General features: G+C 35.8%; 1 protein-coding gene across 1 annotated transcript in view; it reads left to right on the forward strand.

Annotated features, from left to right (window-relative positions):
* The window catches only part of ajap1 (adherens junctions associated protein 1), a 62,103-nt gene that overhangs the window by 1,022 nt on the left and 36,993 nt on the right, over window positions 1-24,088 (forward strand). The gene's annotated exons all lie outside the window — the stretch shown is intronic.

Consider the following 24,088-nt stretch of genomic DNA (forward strand, 5'->3'; position numbering starts at 1 on the left):
GGGAAACTATGTAATCAAACAGTTGCACTGGCTCAACATTTAATCCTGTCATATCTAATCGCGTCTAGTGCACGAGCGCTTCCTCTTTTGGACGATCGGATGTGATCGCTAAAAACCCAACGCTTCGTGTTTCCATCGAATGCTGTGAAAATGACATGCTTATAAGGACACATAACGCAATTACGAAGCAGGCTTTCACGCTCGCGCTCGCTGGGGGTCGCCACACAACCGCAAAGCTCGCGCGCCGCACATCAGCACTGGCAATTAGGTCGGTTACCTGCTACACGCGCACACACGCGCGCACACGCATACACGCACGCACATGCACGCGCACACACACGCACGCAAGCACAGCGCAATGCAATTAACTCTATGCCCCTACTGTCTTTTTAAGATTATTATGTAATCTACTTGGTTCATCAAAAGACACAGCTATGAAAATTACATTTTAATTATAGGGCTCAAGCTTTATGTGAGCCGCCAGTGCAAAGGCATGCTTGAGTGAGGGAGGGTCAAACCCAATGAAGGTACAAATTAATCAACCCTTAGCTGTCTCCACGTGGTGTGTCTAATCTACATCTAGACAAAGAAAAAAAAAAAAAGATATAAAGAGGAGTGCTGGGTGTTAAAATCACAGAAAGATCAGTTTCCTAGTTTGTCTTTAAGTTTATTCTGTTTCCTCAACTTGGTTTACTCTGAATATATTGTAACCTACCTTGAGGTTATTTTCTGTCTAATGGTGTCCTGCATGGACAATAGAAGTGTTTATTTTTCATGTTATGGCATCTGAAAGAGAACACATTGAGGAGGTGTGCATTTTCTCACTGCAAACATTATCAGCCCACGCTTGATTTCTTGCTCTGAGTACCTGATATGCAGACATGCAGCTCACAGACAAGAGTCATCAATTAAAAGCAGAACAATCAATTGATATATATCAAGTATTATATATTAAATATTTACATTTTTTTATATATAAAATTTCAGTGATCATAATAGAGGGTAGCAAGAGCCATACGAAGCGCATGAAACTTTCAAAAGGCAACAAAAAGCTGTTCTGAAATATGTATTAAGTTGTTGCTATCTCCCTGGCATCCTTTATACACTCTATACACATTATTATTTTACTATAAGAATAACTTTACATCAAAATAACATCTACCCAAACTGTCATTCGGCTTTGTACGATCAAATATCCCAGTTGAAATGATAAAAATGGGTGTGGTCTGGAACAGGGAGTGGTTCGTCAGTGACCTTGTATAGATCCGACTTTTATGAGCAGGGTGAAAGGTTATGCTGTCAGCTGTGTATTTAATTATGAACATGGTCTTGGGGTTTGTGTGGTTCTTATGTCATTGTCAGTATGGTTCTGTAGAAAGAAAAAGGGTGAAATGGAAGAGCATTGTGCTTCGTTAGGGAAAATGTGGTTTAGGATTGACAAAGGCTAAGTTATATGATGATATGATGTTGATATTGCTGTATATTATATATTATATATTTCATTATTGGGTGACGTACGGTACATTATGCTTACATGATGCTTTGTGGGTCTCTTCTTATGGAAATCTGAGAGATATTTATTATCGTATTATTATATTTGATTTATTTATTTTGGCTTATTTTGCTATATGTCTCAACTCCAGGCTCTCCATAGCCACATGATCATTACTCATCAGCAGCGGAAAGACGAATGTCCGGTCCTCAGTGGGTGTAAATAAAGAAATAAAATCAATCCAGAACCTCATTAATTTAGTCCTTAGAAAATGCAGCACATTGTCCCATAAAAAAAATAAATAAAAAACCCCTCTGCTTGAAATAGGCTTTGATGCAGCAGTCTGGTGAGGACCTCGCTGTTAAAGCTCTGATCAGAGACTTATTACTGGCTTGTAAAGTGAGCAGCAGAATGTGAGAGAGACTGCCTTCCTACAATCATCTCAAACATTTAGATTGACGTAAGGTGTTTTTAGCGCTAAATGCTACATGGTTAACTAAGAACATCGGTTCATTACGGCATAATGTGAGAAAGACCACTTCTAGTGTTATCACTGTCTGATTTAATGTGACAATGCGCTTTTTACAGTGACACAAATGAATACTGAGATACAATGTAAAGGTTTTTTTTTTCCAATTTAGGATCTCAATTGGCAGTGAAAGACAATTCGGGTGGATCCTTGCGAGACCAGCTGATAGTGTAAAACATCTTAAGCAATTTCTTAGCTTTAAGTAAAAGGCAAAATGAAAGAAAACATGCTGTTCCTGCTTTTCTCCAACAATTTCAAAGAGCGACAATCAAAAGATGGACTTTTAGCAGAGTGCACGTTTATATGGAGTACAATATGTGTAAGGAATAAACCACAGCAGGCCACACAGTTAAATGTTGTAATGAAGTTTGGAGTGAAACACTACATAGCTGACAATTTCCATATCCTAACATGTTTATTTCATTTTATACCATTTGGATTTGCTAACAAGCAACATCATGTTAATTAACCAGTTTAGTCCACTTTAATGTTAGGGCACTTTAGTTCCTGTTATCACTTACAACATATATCAACCCTAAACAGGAATTGCATCAACAGCCTTTCTTTTTTCCTCTAATATGACGAAAAGAGTTACCAGGAAAAACATTTTCCTCTCCTGAGGAGTCTCTTTCCTTTAATTTTAAAGAAATATTTTTACATTTCTTTATATCTTTATATAACATTATATTTGCTTTAATAGCAACACATTTTTCTAAATAATTTATTAGATTATGTAAATCACCTGCTATATGTCCCTGTTAAACCTTTACTTGATTTACAGCTGGAACTTCTCACCGAGCTGCTGTTATAAAAATAAATAAATAAATAAATGCGTTCTACCCAATTAAATTCAAGAACTTACAGAATTCGGCATTAATTAAAAGTCTAGACAGTTTGACATGAACATACTTGTGTCAGTACTACTGACACATGTTTTGATGTCACTTTTAGGTTTGCAAACTACTTGGAAAGCTTTTTTAAAAGGCAGTTAAAAAAAATGTTAAATAAATGCGTAGCTCATTAGCGGAGAGCTAGCATGTCATAGCCGCTCTGTAGACTATAAGTGACAAATTATTTTTTTCCCCACTCTCTTTCTTTCTCTGCTCATCCCTTTTGCTACAAAATATGATATATTTAGTGTGAGTTGAGCTCCTCAGCTTTTAGGTACTTGTTGCTGGTATAGGATAGATAGGCTGATAGTAGTGAAGGACAGATTTAGATTGCACACTCACTTAAAAGTTGTTACATAACAAGCCCTGAGAGATTCAGTAAGAATCTGAAATAGTGGTCTGTACAGAAGCTGGTGGAGATACATGGCAAAATGTCATAAGCTGACGAGATTGAAACGGGATGTAATTTATAGAAAAAAAAGAAGTGAAAATTCACTGAATATTTTTTACAGCTCAGTGTTAATGTTGAAAACTATAATGCAATGATACTTAATGAGGTGTATTAAACATTAAAATTTTAATATGATATTCGTGCTGCAGTTCTTGGCTTCTGCATTTTGACAGAATTCAAATGCATTAGTATATTTATTATATTTGTACATTAGTAGTGGTTTATAGTAGACTATAGTAGAGCACATTTGAACTACTTATGATTTGCTTTGAGATGCAATGTTACGTTTGTTTTTTTTTTTTATGGTTTTATAAACCTGGATAGTTTTAAAATGTAACACTAATTGCATAATCAATTATATATGAATAATTATATAAATCAATTGAACAGCAGTTCTGTGGTTTTATTCATGGGAATGTTTATACTGTAGCAGAATGACAGGCAGGTTGTAGCAGATAGGAAGTCTACAATAACTCATATAATCACATTATTCCCTCCATATATAACACTGTTTGCAACAGAAAAGCATCTCAGAATCCCAGCACGCTACAACAGCAGAAAATTGCATTGGGTTTTACTCCGGTCAAATAGACTGGCAGTTCTTATTAAAACTGGACACAAGAACATCGAGTAACCACCACCAGGCCTTTTTTTTTTAGACTTCAATTGGAAAACTGTTAAAAACTGCGAAATTTTGGGTAATGGTTATACTGAACATTAAGTTAAAAAAGGTTTGGAGGTTTGGGTTTGAGTTTTAAAAGTAGGATAGATCATCTTTAGACTTATTTCTGGTCTTATTTTAAACAGCAATTGGTTTGGCAACCTTAATATATTAAATACTTAAAAGTATTTCTCATCATTTCACGTAATTAAATTAAATTTGATCTGTTCTCGTTTTCTACACTTGTTCTTCTCACCATTATAATAATTTATGTACCTTTGTTATTTATGTTCATTTGTCTTTCTTTGTTTTAAATAAGCAAGTGAGAAAGCTACCAGAAAAATAACTACCAACAATATAAGAATTAACAGCCTCAAGATTGTGCATGGTTTTTTATTTTGTCTGGCTTGTCCCTTTCATTCTTGTACCTGCATTCATCTACCACTGATGCTGTTGTTCTCCGAGCCCCTGATGTTAAATCAAATTGTGTCCTGCGAGTTGTAGTGCTGCCTCATGGGAGCCGTAAATGTAAAGACACAGGAACATCGTCCAGAGTGCGTCAGAGAGCGATGGTGTAGATGAGTCATAGTGACTGAGGGGTGCCCTCAGCCTTCCTGTATGAACTCTTTAATAGGGCTAAGGGAGTCTACATATACCTGATTCATTTCAGAGCTTTGTTCGATCAATACTGCCTGTACAAAGCCTTAAAGTGTAATTTATCCATCACACTGCTACTGCAACTCTTACCACCCTCCTGGGCTCACTGTTCTCCTCGCACTTTCAACTCACCTGGAAATGATGTAGAAAATTTCTTTGTAAAAAGCTCTTTGTGGACTTGTAGTCCAATAGGCCAAGACATTTTCATTGCATCCATGATGCAAACCTGTGATCATTGTTTATTACTTGATGGGATTTGCTGGAGGCAAGTGGATTGGTGGTTATTAAAAGCACTCCCATTCACTGAGCTTTTAGTTTGCTGGCATTTGCGTGCACATGAGTGTGGGAGTATTTACTTCAGGGGATTTAAGGACAGTTATGTGAGGGGATTTGTTACTGGGTCATTCAGGTGCCTCTGGCTGTTGCTTCTTTTTTATCAGTAAATTGGTCCTGCTGCAATATTCCTCTATTCACCCATTCCAACAGCTGATCCCAAGCCTGCAGACCACTGCTGTACTCGGTTTGCGCTCGTGCATGCGTTTTGGTGTGTAGGTGCAAGTGTATGAGAACTTCTTTAGCGTTCTCTTGTACATAAATATAAAATATCATGTTTTACATAACAACAAACTAACTTGTAAATGTTTGTTATTTGGGAACTCACAAGATAAAAAAGTCACAATGTTCACCAAAATAATTACTTATTAATGCATTCATCTCCGTTTTTCAGTGCTTCGACAGCTGCCTTCAGATGAAGTGTTATTATAATGTTTTAGTTGTACAGTACATGCACTTGACTTCATTTGACTTAATAATAATAATTAATGAAAACAGTAAGGTTTGTACTAATGGATTATGTTTCCGAAATATAAAATAAACAGTATCTGTAAAGAATATAAATCCTGAGTGTTTGTTTTAATAATCATTTTGTTAAAGAATGCATTTCACAATTTGCACATTTGGAGAGATGCACTTGTTTAAATTCATTAAATCAATCTTCATAATTCAATCTTGTGTCTTGTGACTTGATTGTGTAAAGAAGCAGTAACATATAATCCTAATATTTTACATATAAAAATCATGAGAAAAGACTTTTCCTTTAGACAAGCTTTATAAACCTATTTTCCCATTCCATATTTAGTCCCCAGTTGCTGTCAAATTAACCTACACTCTTCTGGGAAGATGTTCCACTAGATATGGGAGTGTGGTTGTAGAGATTTGTGCTCAGTTATTCACAAGGTTATTAGTTATGTGTGAGGAGGCCTGGGGTGCAGTCATTGTTCCAATTCATCCCAAAGGTGCTGAATAGGGTTGAGGTCAGGGCTCTATAACAGGGCACTCAAGATCTTCCACTCCAACCCATATACTCATAACAAAAAAAAGTTGGGTCTTATAGTTACATTAAATGGAAAATTTATTGCTACCGCATTCGAATACATCTTTTATATTGTATCTCTCCCAAATGCAGCATCCTTTAATAGCTCCATGTTTTATTTCACTATTATGCATGAGCAGGTTCACAGGATGCACCATTTCCCTTTTTGTAAACTCAATTGCCACACATTCAAGTCGTTCAATCTGTTAATAGTTATGTATGTTTATTATACTACGATTAATTTTAGGCATCACGTTTATTGTAAAAAGCTTTTTATAATTAGGCCATGTTTGTCATTTATTTAATTGGACATCCATTAAAAAAAAATGACTGCTAAATTAGTAATGTTAATACTTTCTACTGAAGTGCATCTCCCTATTTATTTATTTTAACAGTAATAAAACATCACATACTGTATATCTAGTAAGAAATACAGTCAAGTATTACAGCACCTGTAACAGGTTTAATAAAGCGAACGATACTTTAGAGATGTTAAATAAATAGCAAGTGGGCCATCCGTTTAATAGCTGCCTGCTACATCATGTCCTGTAATGACAAATCTGTGAGTCATTGTAATAAAACATGGTAACTAGTTGACAGAGTAAGGTTAGCTTCAAGTTAACCTATCACTAATTACAAGTCAGCCATATGTGAGTAATATAATTTAAGAAGATAAAAGCAGGCTATGTATGGCAGTAAGACTGTCACTATATTCTTATATTGGTATATTGGTTAAAAAAAAAAAAAAAGATAGAGAGAAATAGGGTTTGACAATGCATGCAGTCATCTGTGAAAGAGTTTAATAGAAAGTGTTTGCAATAATCTCAATTCAGGCAACAGGGATGACAATAACACAACATGAAACAGTTCTATTATCAGTGTTATGCTATTAAAAGAAATATTACGTTTCACAATTTGCTATATGCTAGTCACAGCCCTCAGCTTTTGCATTATTGCTTGTTTTCTAACAGCACATCTCAACACGCTGTTCCTCTTTTAACAAATCAGTTCCTGTTATCATGTTCCTGTTAGCAGCTGAAACATCTTGTTTTTCCCTCTCTGTCCTGTTTGTTAATACGAAAATAATTGTAGCTTATCATGTTTTTGAGAAAACAGAACATCCAAAAATACAGTCTTGATAGCTTCACATGTTGGAAAACTCTTGGGAAAATTTTGAAAGTGCTCAGGCTAAAGTTTCCTTACTAAGGAGCTACCAAAACAAGTCCACAGTAAATTCATATACATTTCTGTAATAATTCTGACTTGACTTTAGCTACATGTTCACATATGGTGAAAAGATAAGGAGTCAGTAAAGCAACCAAGAGGCTGCCTGTTACTGTCAGCATGATGCTACCACCACCATGCTTCAGTGTAATGCAACAATATGTAGATACATAGGCAAGCCAAAGCATATTTTTATTTACCTTAAACATTGCTCTATGGGTTTTCCCTGCTCTTATAACATCAAACTCAGCTCACGTGTCAGTTCCCAGTTTGCACCATTTAATTTTCCAGCTGTATTTGAGCAGATAGAGATGCTGAACTATGTGATGTCACACAATTTTGAATTTAATCTGAGAGCCTCAGGTGAAAATTAGGTTTAATGTGATCCCGATGACTCGGTGAATCCCATATTTTTTTCCTCCAGCTGCCTGAGCACTGTTTGCTTTGTCGCTCAGGATAAGAGCTTAAGCACACATGATCTTTTGTAATTCCAATAATGCCATAATTGTACATTCAAACTCAGAGCAGCCAGGGGTGAATCTGGTGGCATCAACAAATTCAAGCAATAGCTCTTGTAGCAGGAGCCAACATTCATTAGGAGCAGTGCCTTATTGTGTCCGCTGTCACAGACTAATAATGTTTAGAGGAAAAGGTGATATTTGGGCTGAGGAAAAAAGGCTCTTTTGTAGCTTGTAAAAATATGCTCGAAAATGTATTAAACATACTAAACAGATTTTTGTGGGCAGAAGCAATTTTCAGGGTGCAGAAAAATAACACATTTTACTTAACACTGCAATTATGCTGTAGAGCTGTTGCAGGATGATTGAAGGATTTTTTTTTTTTTGTGATCAATTTAAATCTTAAAATGTGTGCCACTGAATTCCAATATAATAACGCACACATGATAAATACTGAATCAGATACAAAAAAAAAAAAAAAAAAATCAATCTCCTGGGATATTTTTATTCTTTACATGAGCCATTTCTTTATAGTGCACGCTATTGTATGTACATTCATACTATAGCGTACACTACAGTATGTGTATGCTAATGCTATAGAAACATTACTGCTTGTATTGTTTCTTATACCAGAGTTTTAGCAGTCACAATGTCAGAATCTTTACACTATATGTTTGTTAGAAGTCCATACCTTATGCTTTATGGTAGTCTTTATATATGCAAATTCCACTTTCACTTTATGCCTTTACAGAGTTTTCTAGAGGCTAAACTCTCTCCCCAAATTCATTCTCATTGCAAAAATAACTCGGCCTTTAAAGCTGCTATTTAAGTATATATATATATATATATATATATATATATATATATATATATATATATATATATATATATATATATATATATATATATATATATACAGTGAGGAAAATTTGAACACCCTGCTATTTTGCAAGTTATCCCACTTAGAAATCATGGAGGGATCTGAAATTGTCATTGTTGGTGCATGTCCACTCTGTGAGACATAATCTAAAAAAGAAAAATCCAGAAATCACAATATATGATTTTTTAACTATTTATTTGTATGATACAGCTGCAAATAAGTATTTGAACACCTGAGAAAGTCAATGTTAATATTTGGTACAGTAGCCTTTGTTTGCAATTACAGAGGTCAAATGTTTCCTGTAGTTTTTCACCAGGTTTGCACACACACTGCAGGAGGGATTTTGGCCCACTCCTCCACACAGATCTTCTCTAGATCAGTCAGGTTTCTGGCCTGTCGCTGAGAAACACGGAGTTTAAGCTCCCACAAAAAATTCTCTATTGGGTTTAGGTTTGGAGACTGGCTAGGCTACGCCAGAACTTTGATGTGCTTCGTACAGAGCCACTCCTTGGTTATCCTGGCTGTGTGCTTCGGGTCATTGTCATGTTGGAAGACCCAGCCTCGACCCATCTTCAATGCTCTAACTGAGGGAAGGAGGTTGTTCCCCAAAATCTTGCAATACATGGCCCCGGTCATCCTCTCCTTAATACAGTGCAGTCGCCCTGTCCCATGTGCAGAAAAACACCCCCAAAGCATGATGCTCCCACCCCCATGCTTCACAGTAGGGATGGTGTTCTTGGGATGGTACTCATCATTCTTCTTCCTCCAAACACGTTTAGTGGAATTATGACCCAAAAGTTCTATTTTGGTCTCATCTGACCACATGACTTTCTCCCATGACTCCTCTGGATCATCCAAATGGTCATTGGCAAACTTAAGTCATGCCTGGACATGTGCTGGTTTAAGCAGGGGAACCTTCCGTGCCATGCATGATTTCAAACCATGATGTCTTAGTGTATTACCAACAGTAACCTTAGAAACGGTGGTCCCAGCTCTTTTCAGGTCATTGACCAGCTCCTCCCGTGTAGTTCTGGGCTGATTTCTCACCTTCCTTAGGATCATTGAGACCCCACGAGGTGAGATCTTGCATGGAGCCCCAGTCCGAGGGAGATTGACAGTCATGTTTAGCTTCTTCCATTTTCTAATGATTGCTCCAACAGTGGACCTTTTTTCACCAAGCTGCTTGGCAATTTCCCCGTAGCCCTTTCCAGCCTTGTGGAGGTGTACAATTTTGTCTCTAGTGTCTTTGGACAGCTCTTTGGTCTTGGCCATGTTAGTAGTTGGATTCTTACTGATTTTATGGGGTGAACAGGTGTCTTTATGCAGCTAACCTCAAACAGGTGCATCTAATTTAGGATAATAAATGTAGTGGAGGTGGACATTTTAAAGGCAGACTAACAGGTCTTTGAGGGTCAGAATTCTAGCTGATAGACAGGTGTTCAAATACTTATTTGCAGCTGTATCATACAAATAAATAGTTTAAAAATCATATATAGTGATTTCTGGATTATTTTTTTTTTAGATTATGTCTCTCACAGTGGACATGCACCTACGATGACAATTTCAGACCCCTCCATGATTTCTAAGTGGGAGAACTTGCAAAATAGCAGGGTGTTCAAATACTTATTTTCCTCACTGTATATATATATATATATATATATATATATATATATATATATATATATATATATATATATATATATATATATATATGCGCGTACTTTTTTCTGCTTTCTTTTTTTTGTAGCAGCTTAAAATATATGTTCTAGTGTTGTGTAATTGCTTGCCACTTAACAGCAATAATAATGAATCGACTATTGTTTGGGCTGACAAGCAGATAATAAGCATAAATAGAAGATATCTAATGTTTGAGATATTTTGGGTTAATAATGAAAATATGTACTAAAAGATTTCAGAATGGCTGACAGATATTTCTGGGTGAATAACTGACAGCCCAGCACTTGTCTCTATTTGACAACGAAAAAAAGAAAAAGGAAAAAGAAACTCATGAGGGGTCCATCTGACTTGAGAATGCTGTATTATGTGACAATTAATAAAAGCTTTGAATCATTTCATAAATCCAAAGCTTTTTTTTTTTTTAGCTAAATAGATCCATACAGTAGATCTATCTTGTCCAGTCAGATCATCAACTGTCAAACACCAACTATAAATCCACTGTTGAAAGTAGGTGAAGCTCCTAAACGGTCCTAATGGCATTAAATTGCTCTTGATGGAATTTCTCTGAATTTTCTCTGAATATGGTTCCATAAAACCTACTTCATGAATGGTTACCCTACTAATCTCCTTAAAAGACAGCGTTGCCATCTCTTGAGTTTGAAATTGAATCAAAATTCTCTTTCTCTCTGAGACAGAAGGAATCCACAACAGATTGGACCATTCTCAGCATTTTGTTCTCAGCCATTCATTGGCAATGAGTTGGTATTGCTTCAGGAAAGTTGCCCATATCCCAGTGACCAAACAAAAACAGTGCCAGGCAGCAGCTGCAGAGAATTGGTGTGTGTTTGTCTGTCAGTTGGAAAGAAAACGAATCCAAAGTGCTGTCTAAAAGTCAGTACAGACTGTAGGGCTAAATGCATTCAGTTGCGCCCTGAGTCCAGGCTGCTGAATGCAAAATAAATGACAACCGTGTGAACTGTTAGCCATGCACAGTTTAGCCCTTTCAGTTTAATTTTCTTACTATTATCCATTATCTAATTTTAAAAGTCAGCGTCACTAGACATAAGTGGAAAAACTTGGATAAAACTTGTGATATTCGTTTATTATCAGCAATTTGAGATACTGTACACATTCCAAGTGTGTGGAATAGGTTTAGGTGTTTCTGCAGAGATCAGCAGAGCTTGCTTTGCACAATTCATAGACACATAATTGTCACTTATTTGTCTTGATAATGGATCTACATCTCTGTATAAGATATACACATTTTGAATAAATGAATCTGTGGGAGAATATACAGAACATGTAAGTGGAATATCCACTGACCAATAAAGAATGTAAACAGTGCACTACAGCATATTCTGTGGAAATATTCTGTGGAATAATGTGCTAATGTCCTTAATTTACAACACATTAAAATTTTATTGGATAATTTCATGAATTATTACTTCGTTCCATGAAGATCAAATTCTTTGACTAAAAAAGAATGATTAACACATGATGATGTTGCAATCTGATTATTTATATTCAGAAACAAACTGAAATGATACCATAGCACTAAATATTTGACACTGATTGGTCAGAAGGTGTTAACTGATTTTAAAAATCAAGAGCTCTGATAGGGGTTCTGGCTGCCAGACAAACGGCAGGTATCTGCACTCGTTTTGCACATATGATTTCTATAGCATCAGCTCATACATGGCCAGGTGTGCGGAAAATTGAAATGGTAAATATAAATACATCATGAACATTAAAGAGGTTGCCAAATTTGGCACAATTTTATTAACTACAACTTGAGAACTGCACAAAAAAGCAACTAGCCTAAAAGGTTTTTCCTTATTTTCTCATTCTTGTGGGGAAACAAGTTCATTGTCATGCACGTTTTAGATTTACAACATACAGTATTACGCCAATGTGTGGCCATTATTCACAGAATCTGGCAACCCTAAAAGCTTTACAGAGATCAATTTCACTAACATGATAATAATAGGAGATCCATTATATTCATGTTTTTTTTTTTCTTCGCTTGAGTAACCTAGACCTAAACACTGAGCTCCAAATTAAGAACAATTGTTTTACTGTATAAACAAAAATAGGCTTACACATATTGAGCTGCTACTTCGTATCTCATGGAGTATCCCACACAGACCATGCTCAGTGCACAGGGCAGCGTATCTCTGGGGCAGTTTTACTGGTTTAAGTGTTTAATAACATTCTTTTCTGCACTTTACTATTTATTGTAATTTTATGAATGAAAAATTAAAAAATATATATTGTTGCACAATAGATATAATAGATATAAATAATCACTGTATATTCTTAAGGCTAGTTATTATCATTAGGAAAGAGAAAGGCTAGTGATTAACCTTAAAGATCACTTACTTGTTACTTGTCTCACGACAATCCATAACATTACATGAAACTATAAATACGGTGCTTTCATTGATTTAGATCTAATGGAATTAACTAGGAATAAAACACCTTGGGACATGCTATTGTTAGAAAATAGTCAACTTTAGGGTTGTACCAGTAAATCACACATGTCAGGCTCTATTACCGCACCTTGTCATTGATTTTCTTTAATGTATTTTTTTTCATAAAAACATGTCTGTGTGTTTTATTACAACCATAAATTTATCTATCGATATAGTTTAAACTATAGACTAAATTTATATGAAATATAATGATTGTATATTGAATGATTGCAATCAAAACTCAAGTTTAAGTTATTATTAAAAGGAAGTATATAATAAAAATATGAAAATCCTTGACATTTATTTGTGGAATGTCTTTGTCCCTGTGTGTGCCATCACGGTCGCATCTGTGACAGGTTTTAAGACTTTAAGTCTATAATTGTTTATTGGCACATTCCTGCTGTTTATTCTTGATCCTTTTCATAAAGCCAAAGATCACAATGCAACATCCTCCTACACCCTCCTCCCACCTGCTGTTCCTGCTTGCGTAACATTTCCTCGCCATTAAGATACGTTCTTCTTCATTCTCCCTCATCTTGCTTTATGTTTCCTTTCTCCCCTCTTTTTCTCGCTTTTTCTCAAACACACAGACACTCACAAGCACTGACACAGACACACACACTGTACTGTAGGCCCAAGGATGGGAGATTTGGTGCTTTAATCCTAGCTCATGTCTTTAATGTGATGCTGAGCATTCGGATGGAAAATGGAGCCAGCGCACTAAACCTCCTCTCCTAATGTGTTGATCTCTCAGCAGCTCTGCGCCATTTAGTTCAGATGCTTGAGCAGCACTGATTCCAGGCTCACAAATCCTGATTATTCCTGGGTCAGCTAGCCCTTCAAACACACTCTTCTCCTCCTGCTTTTGGTCTCTACCTCTGTGATCATGTTCTCTTCAGGCATTATTTAAAAAAAAAAAAAGGCAGTGGCTTTGTGTGTGTGTGTGTGTGTGTGTGTGTGTGTGTGTGTGTGTGTGTGTGTGTGTGTGTGTGTGTGTGTGTGTGTGTGTGTGTGTACGCGCATCTGTTACATCATACGTGCTGGCCTTGTCTCTTTTTGCAGTGATAGAAAAATGTACTGATAAATTATATAGAAAACAGAGCAGTGCACAGTTGCCATGGTGATGCCCATGGCATGCTTTGTAAACTAGATCCTTCTCTATTTCTCTTTTTTTAGTCCCCCCTTCAACTCTTTTTTTTCTTTTAAAAGTGGGTTGGTTTAAGCTGGCATGACATGGGTATTTTTTCTTCCCTCCCACCCTCGTTATCTATCTGAGCTGCTCTCATGCCCACGCTAAGTGCCCGTGAGTATGATATTCATTTGAACAGATTACAGTTGATGCCTCAAAGCTGTACTGAGTGTGTGTGTGTGTGTGTGTGTGTGTGTGTGTGTGTGTGTGTGTGTGTGTGTGTGTGTGTGAGAGAGAGAGAGAGAGAGAGAGAGAGAGAGAGAGAGAGAGAGAGAGAGAGAGAGAGAGGAGAGACCATGTCACTTGATTTATATTCACACCTTCATTTTATGCAGGAGACTCTGTCCACTATTGTCCACCTGATCACACTATATTTCCTCTATTAGCATGGAAGGGGAACGGTGTAAGATACAGTATAGACCTGTGAAAGTGTTGGGTTTTGTCTGTGAAACAAAAAGCATTTCTTTTCTTAGCTTGTGTCTGTTAAGGATGTAACCAAATACAAATTCATTAGCCATACTGAACAGTTCATGTGTTGTAATCGCAGACAAATACAGATATTATTATAGGAACACTAGAAACTGGCCAGAAAAGTTACCAGGGCATCTCATTGAATGTAGATCTGTGCATTTAGCCTCAGTGATGATGGAACGATAATAAATAGACATTTGGCATCACCTTGGAAGGGTTCCATTCTCATACCATCACAGGGAGTTTTACATTGCTACAATTGCCACTAGCTTGCTTGTTGGAGAAAAATTATATTTCTGATGTTAAAATTATTATTTTTTATCTGAAGCTGCTTTGGGACAATGTCAAATCAAATCGAAGTTTATTCATATAGCACTGTTTATAACGAGTCATAAACAAAGTGCTTTACAATAAAACTACGAATACTAATTACTAGATTAATACAAATGTAAAACCAATAGAGCATTTACAACTAAATATCAGTCAAGAAACACAACAAAAAAAACTCTGAAACTTACTTTTGGGAATTAAAAGCCAAATAATGTGAGTTTTTAACAAAGATTTAAAAGTAGCCAGATTTGCAGTTGACCTTATTTTAAAAGGCAATTTATCCACAGCTTAGGAGCAGCAACAGCAAAATCATGTTCAATGTTAAAAGGATTACAGAAGTTCAATTTAATTAAATCGAATTGAACAGAAAATCAATCAATCAATCAATAAATTAATCAATCGATAATTTGATTAATCCTGCTATAAGCCTACATCTGATAAAAGATAATGTTATGTGCAGCAACAGATCCACACCCTTAATTAATTATATATCATACCTGACATCTTCCTTTTGGGTTTTAACATGGCTTCTTATAATTCAATACAAAGCTTTCTTTACATCGTCTGGATGTCCCTCTACATATGGAACCTGTATAATTAATACCTAATCTGTGCCATCTAAAGTGCTAAAAATGTAATATAAAAATGTCATCTTCTGGAGAGGCATGAGGGTTTGTAAGCTGTGAGAGGGAGGTTTTTTTTGGATTTTCTATTTTCTAGTAGTTCACAGAGCTTGTAATCTTACAAAAGTATGCTGCACAGACAGTATGGGCTATGTGTTTATGTGTGTGTGTGTGTGTGTGTGTGTGTGTGTGTGTGTGTGTGTGTGTGTGTGTGTGTGTGTGTGTGTGTGTGTGTGTATGTGTGTGTGTAAACAAACTTTGATTCCTAACACAGCAATATGTCTACTTAAAATCCGAGGGGAGAAAGAGAGAGGGAGAGGGAACGAGATGCCACGACAGGCATGCTGGAAGCCATCAAGTGCGTCCTCTGTTTCAGATGAACAGCTGCTACGGCTGCCATTTGACGATGCAGGCGTTGTGTCAGGGAAAGGAAGAAACTGGCGATGACATCTTTCTTTCACTTACTGCTCCTGCATCTAATGTCTGGAATCTGTGTTGATCATTCACTAACGTCTAAAAGAAAAGAAAGCTGGATGTGGGATTTAAGGAGTAAGAGGAATGCAAGCAGAGATTGCCATATTCACAAGCTAGCTTAAACTCAACTGAGACGGGTGTCCTTTTGTGTTCAGCAGCATTCGCAATAAATATGGGAGCAGCCATTACACAGCATAACAGTTCATGTTTAATAGAATAGGTGTATGCGTGTGTGTTACAGTGCCTCCAGTGAAATAGGACTTTATGTAAAGAAGTACTGTATATTTTTACAGTATCAGGCCACAGCAGAGCTCATATTTGGTGGCATTATTTTCCATCTATCCAAGACATTGACATTTTTTGCAGAGAGCAGAAGAAACTTCTAATCCAAAGGTTTTAATTAGTTCTTTCCTAGTGGGTAAAGTACTTCCTGTGAGTCACTCAAATTTATTTAGACATTTTAAGGCTGTCTGTCTGGAGAAAGAAATAACATGATGTAATAATAAAGTCATTTATTCGATGAATCATATGACCCATGGTCAAATCTGTAAAAAAAAAAATATGTTTCTTAAAATGCCAGGAGAGATTTTCTGATTTTCAACTATCCAGGATTATGGAACCTCTGCCTACTGTGCCTGGTAAGACCCTGATGTGTTCCTCCAATTTTGTAGCCTTTAAGATTGGATGTCATGTGTGTTCTGAAAAGCGTTTCTGCTCAGTTGACAAGAGTGGTTATTTGTAGTTATGTTTGTGAATTAATATGATTAGATTGAATATAGTCTAGATGTTCCTATATGCCAATGCTACTTTAGTTGGTTAAATTCAGTGAAATACTGAAGTAATTTTTGTAGTGCTTCCATGTAAAAGCCATCCTTTTATTTTGAAGCATTACTCTTTATATCTTCTTAACGAAAATGTGTATGCTATTAATCATTCAGTGAAGGTTATAGACATCTGGACCTGTGTTCTAATCATAAGAGCCTTCAATGTAAATCTCAAGGAATTTATTGCTACTGACATTTATTAAAAAAAATAGCCCTCTGAGTTCTTTAGTTTTCTCCCACCTCTTTGATGGATTGCCTCCTTGTGTCCCTTCCTGCCTTTTGTCGAGTCTGGATGGATTCTGGATCCCCTAAATCTCTGTATTTTCTCACTGTTACTTTATATTTATCATTTGCATTATATTTGACACCTGTCATACAGCTATATGTGCTAGAGTCAAACCAGAAGACTAGTTGCTTGAATTCAGGCTCTGAAACATCACTACAAAATTCTAGAATCTGTTTTTCTGTCTAATTTACTTTTTGATTCCATCTCTAGCTAACAGAGCAGTGCTTAAGTACTTTAGCTCTTTCATCTCCACATCTAAACACTTAGCTTGGACTGATCATCTTACAAAATATTTAACTTTCATGCTAATACTGCCCTGAATGCCATCTCATAGATAGCTAACTAACCCTATTATGATGAATTGCAACTCTGACTGCACCCCAGGCTTCGTCACCCTTCAGTGCTTGACTTTTCTAACACTCTTGTGGCTGAATAAACAGAAAACTCCAAAAGTGAACTCCAAAATCTATTTCATCATCTTCCCTGGGGACTAAATATGGAATAGGATGTTAAAAAAACACATAAATCTTATGGTCAGTTTGGACCAAACATTTGTCCATATAATGTATCTGTACTTTTTTCTGTTAACTTGAGTGTAACTTTTGCCGTCTCCACTACTTTTTTTACTAGAAATCATGTCCTTTTAAAATGTCATCTCACACACAGAATGTGACGTGCATGTAGGTTATCTACAGAATTACATACACTCACTGGCTCACTATATTCACAAGTGGGTGCCTTTGTGGTCTGCTCCTGGTGGGACCTATTGATGTAATTACTGTAAGATGGCTGGGGTTTCCTTCTTATGTTCTTTTCAGGGCAGAGAATCCACCCTGCTTTCTAGTAAAGCTTGTGTGTGTGTGTGTGTGTGTGTGTGTGTGTGTATGTGTATGTATGTATATATATATATATATATATATATATATATATATATATATATATATATATATATATATATATATGTTATAAGTAACGAATATGTTATTTGGACTGAAGAAATATAGATATGAATTTGTAGAGCTTTTTACTTATTTATTTATTTATTTATTTATTTATTTATTTATTTATTTATTTATTTATTTATTTATTTTTTACTTATTGTCCAAGATGTTGATGGGACATATATGACAGTTATGGTTCAGTCAAAGTATATAATCCTTATCATAAATGTGTCCTGCCCATTCATTCATCCTCAGTAAGAAGCCACAAAATGCAATATGCAATGGGCAATATGAACACATTTCAGCCTGTGGGTTTAGGACACAGTCATGTGAAGGTTTAAATCTATAAACAGCTACAGATATAGATGTTGCCATTCCAATTACATCCTTATATACACATCTAAATGGATTGCAAGAAAGCATTTCTTTGTGGACATTGATATTAAGATTATAGTTAGATGTAGAGAATTCATATGGCATGTTGGTATTTAAATAAATGACCATACTATTTGTATTTTCTGCCCGATGGCTTAAAATGTGTGTGTAGGTGTGTGTGAGTGTGTGTGTGTGTGTAGGTGTGTGTGTGTGTGTGTGTGTGTGTGTGTGTGTGTGTGTGTGTGTGTGTGTGTGTGTGTGTGTGTGTAAGTTTGTGTTTGTAAGGGTAATGTGTTTGCTACAGCACAGCATGCATTCATATCATATCAGTGTTTGCTGCCAGAGATCTTCCCCGTAGGTTGTCATCATACATAGAACAAACACACATGTCAGGCTTGCTGTCTGGTTCAGTGATATAAAACCTGTAGGTCATTGCACATGGGTGTACTTATAATTCCAGAATATAGCTTCCCACTGGACACAGAGACCCACAAGATCTCACTTAGACTTCCTGACAATCATAAGGTTTTCTACAGATGTGCTGCATGCTGTAAAAGTGTTACAGTGACTGTCATTGCACAACTGCAATTACACAAAGATCTGAATGCAATCATTGATTAGAACAAGGGACAATGTGCATATGAATGATTGTTTATTTATTGTTTGTGTCTGAATAAAAATTATAATACTACCATTACAATTAGCCATTATGTATTATTCTACAGCCTTTACTTTCATGTATTGTGCAGTCAGGGCATAATTATTGTAGTAACTTCTTTCTTTCTTTTGAAATTACACTTGGCAGAAGGAACATTGATCAGGTATTTACCAAATGTAATCAGCCTGAATTAACTGTTAGATTAGCAGAACTTATTGTTATAACCAAATGATTAAATTAAGTTTATTATCCTAACAAGTTTATTTCTAATGACCTGTAATTGTCTTATTGGTCATGTTTAGCCCTTTCCTAAAGCACATCTGTTATATCAATACAAGTTCAGAAAAAGATCAGTGTCAGGTTTCTGCAGATACACAGAAGTTGAACATCCTTACTTGTTTTATTCATATACCCCTGGACAAAAAAGGGAGCCAGGCACAAAATGTTAAACATTTAAACATCAAGAAATTAAAAATAATAAATTATCATAGTATTTAATAGATTTTACTTTTACATTCTTGAAATGTTTAATTCTTGTGGTTGTACAAGACGACTATATAAGCAAATTTCTTTGTTCCTATCCTTTAGACAGTTAATTGCAGCACATTTAAATGAGCAAATGGTGGCATGTGAGATCTTAAGAGTTCATTTGTTTAACTCTTGCAACTCTTTTGACCAGTGATTTATTATAAAGACCATTAAAAGCTTATTATATCATTCCTTTTTGCTCTAACTGCAGGAAAATGGCAAAGGCACAACTGATATTGTACTATTAAGTACAGGGTACAATCATGACGTCTTAACTGGTAATCACACCGAAATTCCATTTGTACAGCACTCATACTATCACCATTCTTATAAAAAGCTTTTACACTGAACGCTCGTTGCACACCACTTCACTGCTCCATTATATGTAATGGCAAGGGGTTCTAAATGAGGTCGCACTGGTTCCATACAATTGCTGACATCCCAGGTTCACCAACTTCTAGTTCAAAGATTTTCTGTTTCCCTGTGCATTTTATCTCTAAAATGAAAAACTATATGCATGCAGGGTCATATTCCACAGTCTTGAAAGAAATATATAAAATACTGTAATGTGCCAGTTATACAATTGCACTTTTGTTTCAGTCCTGTTACATTTCTGACCATTGATTTGTTGCTAAGACAATGAAAGGCTTGCCATTTTGGGGTTTCCCCTTTTTTATTTTGCTTAAGAATGTATATACAATTTTCATGTCAAGTCAAATGGGTTTTATTGACATCTCTCCTTATAACTTCTATAGTTTGTTGTGATAAATAACATGCAAATACACAACAGTATGAGAGTAGTGCAAAGTCCTAGCAATAGTACCAAAATCAGAATCAGGTTTATTGGCCAAGAGTGTTGACACACACAAGGAATTTGGTTCCAGCTGTTAGTGACTCTCAAAGTACAGACATAAATAAAACTATACATTCAGCTTGGACTATAGTAGACAAAACAGACAAGACAAGACAAAAACAGACTACACAATAGTATACAATAGTATGTAGTTTCAACAATAGCATCCAATATAAGTAGAAAAGCTTTCCTATTAGTACTGGAGCACTAAGATTTTTATCCCAATTGTAGTAAGTTGGAGAAAAATGATGGTAGTAAAAGGTTCTAATCAGAACATAATCAGATCTCTTAGGGCTTAATGCAGTCTGTGAGATAATGCTTTAATTTCAAAGTGATTTTAAAGTCTTTCTAATGTGGCTGTTTCTTAGGGTATTGTTTAGGATCTTTATCTTTATTACAGAAGAGAAAGATTAGTAATCATGAACAGATCTGTGATGATGAGTTTTAGAAATGAGAATTTCAAAATCAAATGTTTTATAAGGACAAGGCTATTTGTAATAAAACATAATGCACAATATGGAAAAATGTCATTGTGTTTTATTGTCGAGTTCAGAAGGGGTTTTGATGGAAGTACAAAGCCTGGGTTGAAATGTAGCCCAGAATTTCAAATGAGAGGGATAAAAGGAGCATACTTCTATTGATTTTTTTTTTATTATTATGTTAAATTATCATAATTTGTTTGATTCTTGAATAAGTATGTGTTTAAAACCATTCTTCGAAACTACTCTTCCAAGGATATATTTAAAAAAAAAGTTGTTTGAATACGTGTACTACAAGAGTACCTCATTTCTTAGTATCACTTCCTTCTTAATTACATTTGAGCTCTTCGTACTTGGATAAGTGTCAGTCCTTCTGTTTTTACTCTAATAACTCACAATGTGTGTTTTTGCTTTGGAGTTATGGCATAACAATGTTACCTATGCACTTACGCGTGCACGCGCGCGCTCACACACACACACACACACACACACACACACACACACACACACACACACACACACACACACACACACACACACACACACATTTTAGTTCTATCTGGTGATGTACATATATTTTGACCTCTGATTTATTACCACATCACTTCAGATGATATGAATATTAATTGATTATTCAGCTCCAGACAGAATAAAGTCTTTACAGTTAAGATTTTATACGGTATGGTTTTCACTTTTCCAGGACTTCAATTGAGCAAATGCGTTAAACACCTACAATAATTCACTTGGGCTTTCTTTTTTGTACGAAGTGATTTTTTTTCATGGCACACTCATGCATAACAGTGCTGTAATACAAAATTTCAGGTGTCATTTCTGGTTCAACTTGAGCCGTTTAATGAATTTGTTGTGGTTCATTTTAAATATAGGACACAGTGCTATAGCATTAATAAAAATAGTTCTGGTGCATGTCAGGCAACTAATTGAAATGATGCTGCATTATTAAATGGTATTTGCTGTCCTTGGTCTGACTTTATAGTGGGTTGGTTTATCAAATCCTTTCTCAATTTTCCACCTTTTTTGTATGCGTTACTCTGTATGAATCAGCACTAAAACATTCAGAGGAAAACTAGCCAGACTTTATCTGCATTTGACAAACCTGGCATTTATACACTTCTGAATTTTATTAAGCAAACACCCCACAAATGAAAAACTACAGTCCCAGGCAGCAGCTTGTACGTGTTCGCATCTGTCGCGGCTTATTTGCTTGGGTCCTCTTTATTAATAACAAGCAGAAGACAGATCACTTTTAAATATTAAACATTACCAATGCACCTCCAGCATTATGTATGCAAACATGTCCTGTGTAAAGTAGTGGACACATCCTGACAATAATTACCCATTTTAAGATAAAATCGTTGCAGGTGAGATATAGGAACTGAGGGAAAATGTGTGAAAAAAAAGTGTGAAGAGAGCTGTTCTTATGGATTAAACTCAAATGGAATTACGTTCTCACCAGTAATGATGAAACATCTTATAGACAAGCAGCTACCTAAAATCTTACAGTTACTTTGTTTGTTGTAATAATTGGGAAAATGTAAAGACGTAGGTAGGTAGGTAGGTAGGTAGGTAGGTAGGTAGGTAGGTAGGTAGGTAGGTAGGTAGGAAGGTAGGTAGGTAGGTTGGTAGGTAGGTAGGTAGATGCTTCTGGTAGGTAGTGTAGGGTTGGTATGTAGGAAGGAAGGAAGGAAGAAAGTACTTTATTGATCTACGTTTACACACTATCACCTTCAAAATAATCTCCTTGCACAGAAATACAGCACTCCCAGTTTTCTGCACCTCTGGAATGTGTCCTGGAAGTCTTCTATTCGTGCTGGATCTCCACAATGGTGTCAAAACTTGACCTTTGAGCTGGATCTTCATCTTCGGGAAGAGGGTGATATCCGCAGGAGCAAAATCTGGCGAGTAGGGTGAGAGTGGAAGTAAGATCATGTGGCTTGTTCTCAGATGATCATCATGCACATTTTTGGGGGTTGAGATCGTTGAAGGTACTGATCTCTTGTCGTCTTTCAGTGATGTTCTAACGCTCTTGAAGCAGAATCGAATAACTAATTGCAGCATCGCCGAATTTCAAAAGTATGTCTTTTCTCTGTGGCAGATTTGCCCAGTTTCGTGCAGATTTTCACGTTTGCTCTTTGTTCTAACTTCCATGATGAAATTGCAGAAATGTGGTAAGAATAGCACCAGTTAGCACTAATAGTCTCTCAACTTTTTGATACCACCTCGTTAGATAGAATTGCATAGTCTAAGACTTTCTATTGTAAAAAAAGCTGATACATTTTTCAATTCAGATATCACAAATTGTCAAAATTAATATTATAAAAGATGTCTAATGGCAATATACACAAAGTTCAAAATTGACCATAATATTCTTTATGTGCTTTATGAACATCCTATTCCACATTTAGTCCCCATTTGCTGTAATAACCTCCACGCTTCTAGATGTTCCACTAGATTTTAGAGTGTAGTACTAGAGATTTGGGCTTATTCAACCACATAGGAGTTATTAAAGTCAGGTACTGACGTAGGGTTAGGAGACCTGGGGTGCAGTAAGTGCTTCAATTTATTCCAAAGGTGTTCAGTAGGGTTCAGGTCAGAGCTCTATAGCAGGCCATTTAAGATTTTCCACTCCAACCCATGTAAAGCATATCTCCATGGAGCTTGTTTTGAGATGGAACAGGTTTGACCTTAGGCAATTGGGAGTTTTATGGAAGAACCACATATGGCTAGAGAAGTGAGGTGTTACCTATAATTTTGTCCTAATAGTCTATATTCCAGTCGGAAAATTCTGCATGCTCAATTTTTGAAAAAATAATTTATCTTAAAAAAACTAAAACATCCTTGAAAAAGTTTTAAGTTTAAAATACAGTTCAGTAATTGTATTAAGTATTCAGTTATAAAGGTTAAGATAAATAAGAATGTAAAGTGTGGAATGGAAAGGAAAATGATAGATGTGCTATTCAGGGTTAAATTTGAGGGGATATAAAGGAAGATGCTGCTCCATTAAAAAGACAAATAACAAAAAATTTCCTTTTTTTTTTTAAATTGCAAACCTATTTTCCATTGCCAGGATGCCATTATGTGAATTCATTTAAAATGTCTGTAATTTTCGGAAATGCAAGTGAACACTATAACAGACCTTTTTTTTTTTTTTTCTTTTAGCTATTACAGTATATTGGTAGGCTGCCTGGTTTATATGACATGTTCATAATGCTTGCATCAATATTCACCACTTTCCTGCATACCTTATATGCATGTGGGAGGTTAAAAGCCACATCCA

The sequence above is a fragment of the Silurus aristotelis genome (genome assembly GCF_946808225.1).
Source record: "Silurus aristotelis genome assembly, chromosome: 11".
Lineage (NCBI taxonomy): Eukaryota > Metazoa > Chordata > Actinopteri > Siluriformes > Siluridae > Silurus > Silurus aristotelis.